General features: G+C 42.6%; 1 long non-coding RNA gene and 1 pseudogene across 1 annotated transcript; both read right to left on the bottom strand.

Moving 5' to 3' along the window:
• Positions 1–1761: 1761 nt before the first annotated feature.
• Positions 1762–2970, bottom strand: LOC122067690. Its single transcript, XR_006136812.1, has 2 exons — positions 2324–2970; positions 1762–2197 (listed from the first exon to the last, which is right to left on the bottom strand). It is a non-coding gene; the product is annotated as an uncharacterized LOC122067690 (long non-coding RNA).
• Positions 2971–4673: 1703 nt separating this feature from the next.
• LOC122067691 lies at positions 4674–8233 on the bottom strand (annotated as a pseudogene).
• Between the last annotated feature and the right edge of the window lie 466 nt (positions 8234–8699).

Consider the following 8699-nt stretch of genomic DNA (forward strand, 5'->3'; position numbering starts at 1 on the left):
CTTATGCCTTATCGAGTATGTTATCCTATTTTCAAATTGATTTATTCTACAGCAGCAAATGACCTAGTCACAATAGGAGTTTCAACAAAACGAATTTAAAAGAGTCAAGAGAACAAAGAACAGTCCAAATGGAGTCCTTTTTTAGGATCTTTGAGTATTAACTATTCCACCCATATGGAATCCCCCTTCGCCACAAACCTTTAAATGAGCTCGATTAGCACAAAATTATTTATATCTTCAACTTTTCTAATACCAAGACCACCAGCTCCTCCTTTAGGAGTTAGATGGACGCCCAACTACCAATGTGGCAGAATTTTAAGCTCTCCTAATTTTTCCATAAAAGGAGCACATCAAGGATTCAATTTTTTTATGACGCAATTTGGAATCCAGAAAACCCAGGAAAAACAAAATAAAGGTACTTACTCATATCACACAATTGTAAGTATTATATAGCTCAATTATCATAGTATTCAAACTTAAGTATACCAAGCCAACAAAATCAACAAGAAGAGATAACAATCAGGTTTATAACCAATAGAAAGAAAAAAGATTAATATTAATCCCTCAGAAGAGATAACAGTTAGGTTTATAACCAATTAGAAAGAAAAAAGATTAATAGTAATCCCTCTGTCTATTTTGCCTATTATTTCAGATATTAGACATGTTGCCTCGTATTTTCTCAAATGTACTTTTGAGTTTATTCCTAGGAAATCCAATTTGTTTGTCAACAACCTAGCTTAGAAGACCGTGTCATTGCAATGTATGACAGTGTGGCCAAAGTCTACTCCGTGGTTGAGTGAGTCTTGCAGTTATCAATAGATATTTTTTTATCAAATCAAAATAAAAAATGTATAGTCCATAATCTTTGAAATGATTTTATATTTCTCTAGTGGAACTAGAAGGAGGAACTAATCGCTTCTAAAAGGGTTTAGAATGAGTTTTAAAACTAACTTCAAACTCTTGTATATTCATTTTTCATACTCAAGTAAATTTTGCTTCCCTCAAAGATAGACACCCTTGTATAAAGTCATAACTCACTTCTATGATGTTTCATTCTATTATTTTTGTTTGAAATGTTATTCAAAATCCCTTTCACTTTGGTATCATTTATGTTTTTGTTTGACCTATTCAAATAGTAATAAAAAAAATTGTTCATGAAAACTATTTTCGATCAAAAAATAAAAATTGTTTGGTAAGCATTAGACATAATAGAGTATGAAATGAGAAATGGCCCGGTTAGATGCAAATAGTTTTTAGAATATTTTTTAGAAAGGGAAATTTACACCGCCACCCCCTAGAGAATGCCACTGCTAGATAGACACCTCTTACATAATACCAAATTATGCTCGCACCCCCTACCGTCAGTAGTCTCTGTTAAGTGAGGATTTTAATTGACATTATTTTCCTTTTATTTAAAACACATAAAGTCAATCCCATTTTACCCTAACACTTCACCTTCACCTTAACCTTCACCTGCACCGTGGAAAACAGAGGAGGACGAGCTTTACGAGTTGGGAAAGAAAATATTACTTGTCATAGCCAACTCGCCACCAACGCCCCAATACCTCGATCTTCTCCCCCACTGGTGGTGTTCAAAGAGGATACCCAATGGATTTTCTAGTTCTTTTTCCGTGACTGAAAATCTCCCTTTTTTTTTTAACTTTTTTCTTTCTTCTTCTTTAAATCTATGTGTATATGATATGAACTGTTCAAATCAAATAAAAAAACCACAAAAAATGGAATACGATGGAAACTGAACTGTGAACGGTAAGAAATCTGAATAACTTTTCAGAAACCTTGGTATCCGGATTTCTATGTAAAGAGAAAGATGATGAAAGAAGAGGCTGCAACCCCAAAAGAATGAAAGAATATAAGGCCTACCAGAAAAACATCATCGGATTCCAAATTTCGCCAGAGGACTGACACCATGCATGGAAACCAAGAGAGATACTTGCTCGAATTTGTAACTGAAATTTTGGCAAACAGAGCTGACCCAGCATAGGTATCTCTCTAATGGTGGCATTCTCTGGAGTGACGCTATATATTTCCCTAACAAAGGGCCAAAAATTAGTATTAAAGTTAGTCTTATATATAGTTTAAGTAGTAGGTGAAGTGATTCCACCTTTAGTCATATTCTTTCTCAATTCCTCCATGAAACACTACACTCTGTTACTCTGTTCTATCTGATCAAATATAACTGAAGATAGAAGAAATCAATGTCAAATTTTCTTTTAATCCAGAGCAAAGACGCATTCGTGAAGCACCTCAGCACAGATTCAATCTACAGAAAGAAATGGAACAAACATGGAAAAATCCTACTTACCTCGTTCAACCAGAAATCTTCATTGGCCATGTTAGTGATCACATTCCCAGTCCAGCTATGAGCGAACTCATGGCCCACCACCTGTGTAACGCTTGCATCCCCCTTGATTACCGTCGATGTCAAAGAAATAAAAAACCATTCTTGGATTCTCCATGCCTCTAAGGAAAGCTCGGCGGTTACACAAGTAGGTAGAACCTCTCCCACTTGTCAGGCTCGAAAAGCTTCTGCCCCTGCTAATCATGTCCTCTGTCCCCCGCGAACTCCCTCGCAGCCGCGTCCAGAACTGCAGCCACTGATTCGGCATAGAACCTCTTCTGGGCTCAACGTCTCTTCCTGCCTTCTGATGGAGAACTAGGTTTTGGGGGACGACGGAGGAAATTGAGAGAGAGATTGGAAGGCTAAAGAAAGCCAAGCCCTGAATGGTGGAAGAGGCGATTTCACAAAAGAAAGAAAGGGAGAGGTGGATGAGAGGGATCGGTGAAGTAATGCGGATTGACGGGTGCGATTGAAGAAGACAATAAAACATTGAATTAGGGTTTGTGTTTCGAATTGGGGAAAAGAACTAGGAAGGCTTTAAGAAAGCGCGGGGTTTTGAGCGGGTGGGGTTGCAGGAAGAGGAAGAAGAGGAAGAGCGGGAGCGGGTGCGGGTGCGGGGGCGGGGGCGGGGGCGGGGGGCTGGGTCTTGCATTTCTAGTAAAATTTCTCTTTTTTTTTTTGGGTAAAATCAAATTTCTCTTTTACCATAAGATAGAGAAGGAGAAATACGTTTTAATCTCATTATGAATTTTATTTTATTTTTTTCTGAATTTATATTAGAAGAAATTGTACTTCCCTCTCCTATATTTTACCTTACTACCATTTTCCCCCTATGTACTTTAAAAAATATCACTCCCCAGTATCTTATAGATTATATCACGCATACCATTGGTCACCAATGGTGTTAAAATAACATGTAACAAGACAATATTACCCTTTCAAAGTTTTCCTCTCTCACTGGTTTTCTTGAGTTTATCTTTGTTGTCTTGGGGACACGGCTGTGATTCCTACAAAAAGCAACCAATTGGTCTAGCACTTCGGCTCCTTCGTCTTTCTTGTCAAGACTCAAGACCAACGAGCCAATGCCGTCTCTTTCTTTTTCTCTCTCTCTCTTAAGTCACGATACAAATTTGTTTTCCAAATCGCGAATGGATGCGTTTGGTAGTCATTTTATTCAAAAAAACGACATTTCTTGTCAAAACCATAATTTTCCATTTCTATGTCAAAATTCCGTTCTTGAACGAAACATAAATGTTAACCATGTTCCAACATTTCTTATTTCTGGCTTTTTTTTATCCGATTTGTTTAAAAAAAAAAAAAAAAAAAAAGGAAAAACAAATTGTGGACACCAAGTGGAAGATTTTGTTTTCTTGTTCTTGTAAAACAAAACAACCTCATAAACGATTATTTGAATGACTACCAAACACAATAAACATAGGAAATATCACTCCCCTCCCTATACTTAGTTGTTATATCATGTTCTTCCCAGCTAGTTTGAAAAATATTACTCTCATCCTCCTAATTTGAAAGATTCTATCAACCATCCCTATCCATGATAAAGATTTGTTAAGTGATGACATCACCCTTATCTTATTCTTTATAATCCCAAAACTACCCTAATATGATGTGAGATACCAAGATTGCCCTCCTTCAAGACAATAGAACTGAATGAAGGATGGAAGTACACTCATTTTCTTAGTTCGAGCATTCACGTGTGGTCAAGCTCTTCTCACGCGGAGAAGAAGATCAGAGAAGGTCGAGATAGGACTCAAGCAAGAGAGAGAGAGAGAGAGAGAGAAAACCCAGTCCCTCATTCAATATTGAATGAAATGCTTCTTCCTTCCCTTGCTTTTCTTTTACCACTTCTCTTCCTTCCCTTCTCTCTTGCTGTTCCCTCTGGGGATTTACGTCAACCTCCCCTGACGTTTGCCTATATTACATCATCCCCCTAAAAATCATTTATTACATTTAAAAAAAAAAAATCTATGTTAGTTTTAGAATATAAAAAGACATGATTACCCTTCTTCTTCTTCGTTTTCCCTCATACCTCTTCTTTACCCGTCTTTATTTCTATCACCGACACCCCATTTTGCCCAAAACAAGGTATCAACTACAACGATCAACTTTCACCTCTCCGGTGTTTTTTCTCCGCCGGTGAGGTGATTGCGATAGAACCAACCCTCTTGCCAATATTTCATTTTCAAACCTTGTATTTGAAAACTACGTGACATAATTACACAACCACCTTTCAGGTGATTGTAAATATGTATAAGAAGAAAAAAAAAAAAAATTTTAAATTAACAGAAAGAAATTTCTATGAGGAAGAAAATGATGCTGCCGATGCACGGTTGTGATAGAATTCCGAGGCATAGCCGTTCCTTCTCTTGATTACGAAATGGGCGAGGAGGTCCTTTGACTCCACCAGGTTCTTCCTACATAGGAACTCCTCACTGCAAACCCTCTCCGCCTCCCTCTTGAAATCGTGAACAAACACATGGGTCTTCGCATACCCACCCTTCTTGCTCCTTGCCATAACACCGGCGGTGAAGATCGTTAACATCCTCCCCGGCGCCGACGGGGAATACCTTCTAGGCCCATCAACCAAGATCACATCCCAAGCTACTTCGTATAATGATACGGTAGAATTTATCACCGAATAAAGCGAGGACACGTGGCAACCGAGGAAGGGACACGTGTCCCCCATCAGATAGAGGCCGCAAGGCTCCAAACCACGTGAAGGGAAGGTTCCCGAAGGGGCAAGGCTCCAAACCAAGTGAGGGGAAGATTCCCGAAGGGGGTTTCCGAAACCCTAGGCTCAGTAACCCTATAAGAGGAAACCGAAGAGGGACCCAGGGGAGGTACGCCGACACCCACCATTACTCCTGTGAATACAGTGTTCTGTCGGTCACGAACGCTTTTAGGCGCACAAACGAGATACAGAAAAGTGGAAAAAGTAACATACGCCCTGGTGATAGCAGCAAGAAAGCTGAGTCCCTATTTTCAGTCGCACACGATGTGTGTGCTCACAAACCAACCACTGAAGAAGATACTACAGAAGCAGGATATGTCTGGCCGCCTAGTAAACTGGGCCATATAATTGGGAGAATTCGACATCCAGTACAAGCCAAAAACCACAATAAAAGCACAGGCTCTAGCGGACTTTATAGCCAGACAACACTCCTAGATGAACCCCAGGAGTCTGTCAAGGCTCGAGTGAAAAGGACTTGGGCATTATACGTGGATGGTACATCTAACAGCGCTGGGATCATACTTGTTAGCCCCGAAGGATTCAAAATCAAGTATGCAATACGGTTCAATTTCATAGTCGAGATAAATCTAGCGCGGGCCTTGATGGTATAGGAGTTAGTAGTGCACAGTGACTCACAGCTCGTGGTGCGACAAGTGAATGGGGACTATGAAGCCAAGGAACAAAGGATGGTCGAATACTTGAAGACGGTGCGAGAAAAAGTAACAGCCTTCAAGGAGTTCGAGGTAAGGCAGGTGCCGCGGGCGGAGAATGCCAGTGCAGACGCGTTGTCACAATTGGCCACCTCCGACTTCACAGACCTTGGGCGATCGGTGTACTTTGAAGTATTATCCCATCCAAGCACCCAAGAACCCCGAGAGGTATTACCTATAGGCGAATACAGCCCTAGCTGGATGGATGCCATAATCGAATACCTGAAGGAAGGAATACTCCCCGAGAACAGGGACAAGGCAAGGAAGGTATGAATGTGGTTAGCACATTTCCTTTTAAAGGATGAGAGCTATACAAAATAGGGTTCACCACGCCATACCTCAAGTGCCTGAACCATGTCGATGGTGAGTATGCACTTCGAGAAGTGCATGAAGGGATATGCGGCCAACACTTGGGAGCCCGAGCCTTAGCCCATAAAGTGCTGCTGCAGGGCTTGTTCTAATTGACAATGAGGAAGGGCACGAAATCGTTCATCAGGAAGTGCGTTAAGTGCCAGATGTTCGCCCCCATCCCCAGGCAGTACTCTACCGAGCTCTCATCCCTATCAAGCCCAATACCATTCGCCATGTGGGGAATGGACATCCTGGGCCCGTTCCCCCTAGCCATGAGACAAAGAAAGTTTGTAGTTTTGGCGGTAGACTACTTCACGATATGGGCAAAGGCCGAAGCACTGGCAACGATATCCGAAAAGAATGTAAGGGACTTCTTCCAGAGGGTGGTAGTCTATCGATTCGGAATCCCTCGGGTGGTGGTGATGGACAATGGAACTCAGTTCGCCAACCCGACTTTTGGCTTGTTTTGTGATGCCCTCGGCATTAACCACAGGAAAACATCTATCAGTTATCCATCGACCAACGAACTGACAGAGGTAACCAACCGTACCCTGCTCAGGCAAAGGCCGAGTGGACCTGACCGAAGGTCTCCACCTCAGTACGGAGCTCAGGCAAAGGCCGAGTGGACCTTACCGAAGGTCACAACCTAGGTAGGGGGCTCAGGCGAAGGCCGAGTGGACCTGTCCGAAGATCACAACCTCAGTACGGAGCTCAGGCAAAGGCCGAGTGGACCTTACCGAAGGTCACTACCTTGGTACGGGTCTCAGGCAAAGGTCGAGTGGACCTGACCGAAGGTCACTACCACGGTAGGGGGCTCAGGCAAAGGCCGAGTGGACATGATCGAAGGTCACAACCTTGGTACAGGGCTCAGGCAAAGGCCGAGTGGTCCTGATCGAAGGTCACAACCTCGGTACAGAGCTTAGGCAAGGGCCGAGTGGACCTGACTGAAGGTCACTACCTCGGTACGGAGCTCAGGCCAGAACCGAACATAACCAACCGAAGGCCATGTTTTCGAGACGATCGTCAAAACTTAAGACCAAAGGGGCACTCAAGATAAATTAGATGGTTACTCCCACTAAATGAGCCTCCTAGTGGAAGTTAGGGGGTTGCTGATAAGGCAGAATTTGTCACCGAATAAAGTGAGGACACGTGGCAACTAAGGGAGGGACGTGTGTCGCCCATCCGATAGAGGCTGCAAGGCTCTAAACCACGTGAAGGGAAGGTTCCCGAAGGGGCAAGGCTCCAAACCACGTGAACGGAAGATTCCCGAAGGGGGTTTCCAAAACCCTAAGCCCAGCAACCCTATAAGAGGAAACCGAAAAGGGACATAAGGGAGGTACGCCGACACCCACCATTACTCCTGTGAATACATTGTTCTGTCGATCACTAACTTAGGCATCAAAGGACTAATCCCGGAGATACCTCCGGGCCTCTGCCTTCTGTGCTTGTGCAAGATTAGCTTATAGGGGATTTCGGCAGTAACATATAGGTTGGGAAGATTGTTGATCCCAAGCTTACAATCGGAGAAGAGAAGATTTTGGACTGGCCGACACTCCTTCCGAATCTGCTCCCTTGTAGTCTTGATTAATTCCTTCATCGGGCTCACCTAGGCTGTGTATGATACGTCGTAAGCTTCCATGTCTGGGTGCTTCTCCTCAAACTTTGAGATGTAGTACTCGTTCTCGTCAAGGAAAACGGTGCGACCATTGTGATTTAGGGCTTTCCAGAAGAGGGTTTCGTGGGTGAGCCCGAACACAAGGAAATTGTTGAGGTCGAAGGGATAGTTGCAAAGGGCTTCAGCGATGGATTTTATCTTGGCAGCAGTCATTTTGCCGGTGGTGTTAGACTTGGCGGCGTAGTGGAGGAGGGCATCTGCAACGATGGTGGACAACCGGGTTTGACCCTTAATTCCTTGGAAAGAGGAGGAAGAGGAGGTGTTGGTGATGAAATCCCTCGTGTTGATTAGGGTAAGAAAGAATGCGAACATGAATAAGGAAACCAAGGCGAGTAAACATAGACGGTGAGACCCAATTTCATGTTGTTGTTGTTGTTGGTGGTGGTGTTCTCATTTCTGGATTTCAATATCTAATTTCAAACCAGAGATAAGATTTCCCTGGTTGCAACTCCTCCTCTTCACTGATCACCGACACAAAGTCACCAAATTCCATCTCGTCGGAGTTACATATAAAACTCATGGGATTCTTCTGCAACACTTGCAAAATCGCCGCCTGAGAAGACTTTGTCGAAGAGAGGAGGTGCTGAACCAGACAAAATCGGATGTAAGTGGGGGGTAGGTTTGCTGAAGATGACAATAAAGGAAAAATGGGATTTTCATTAAAATTCTATTCAGTTAACAGACTGACCTACAAAGATCTTATCGGTGTTAAATTTTTGGGTTTAAATATAATAAACGATTTTTCAACGGGAAAGATGTAATATAGGCAAGCGTCAGGGGAGGTTGACGTAAATCAACCTTGTTTTTATTATTTTCCTGCTAGTTTATTTCTTTCATATCTCTGTCATCCAATCC

The sequence above is a fragment of the Macadamia integrifolia genome, unplaced genomic scaffold (assembly GCF_013358625.1).
Source record: "Macadamia integrifolia cultivar HAES 741 unplaced genomic scaffold, SCU_Mint_v3 scaffold3061, whole genome shotgun sequence".
In the NCBI taxonomy this organism is placed as follows: Eukaryota; Viridiplantae; Streptophyta; class Magnoliopsida; order Proteales; family Proteaceae; genus Macadamia; species Macadamia integrifolia.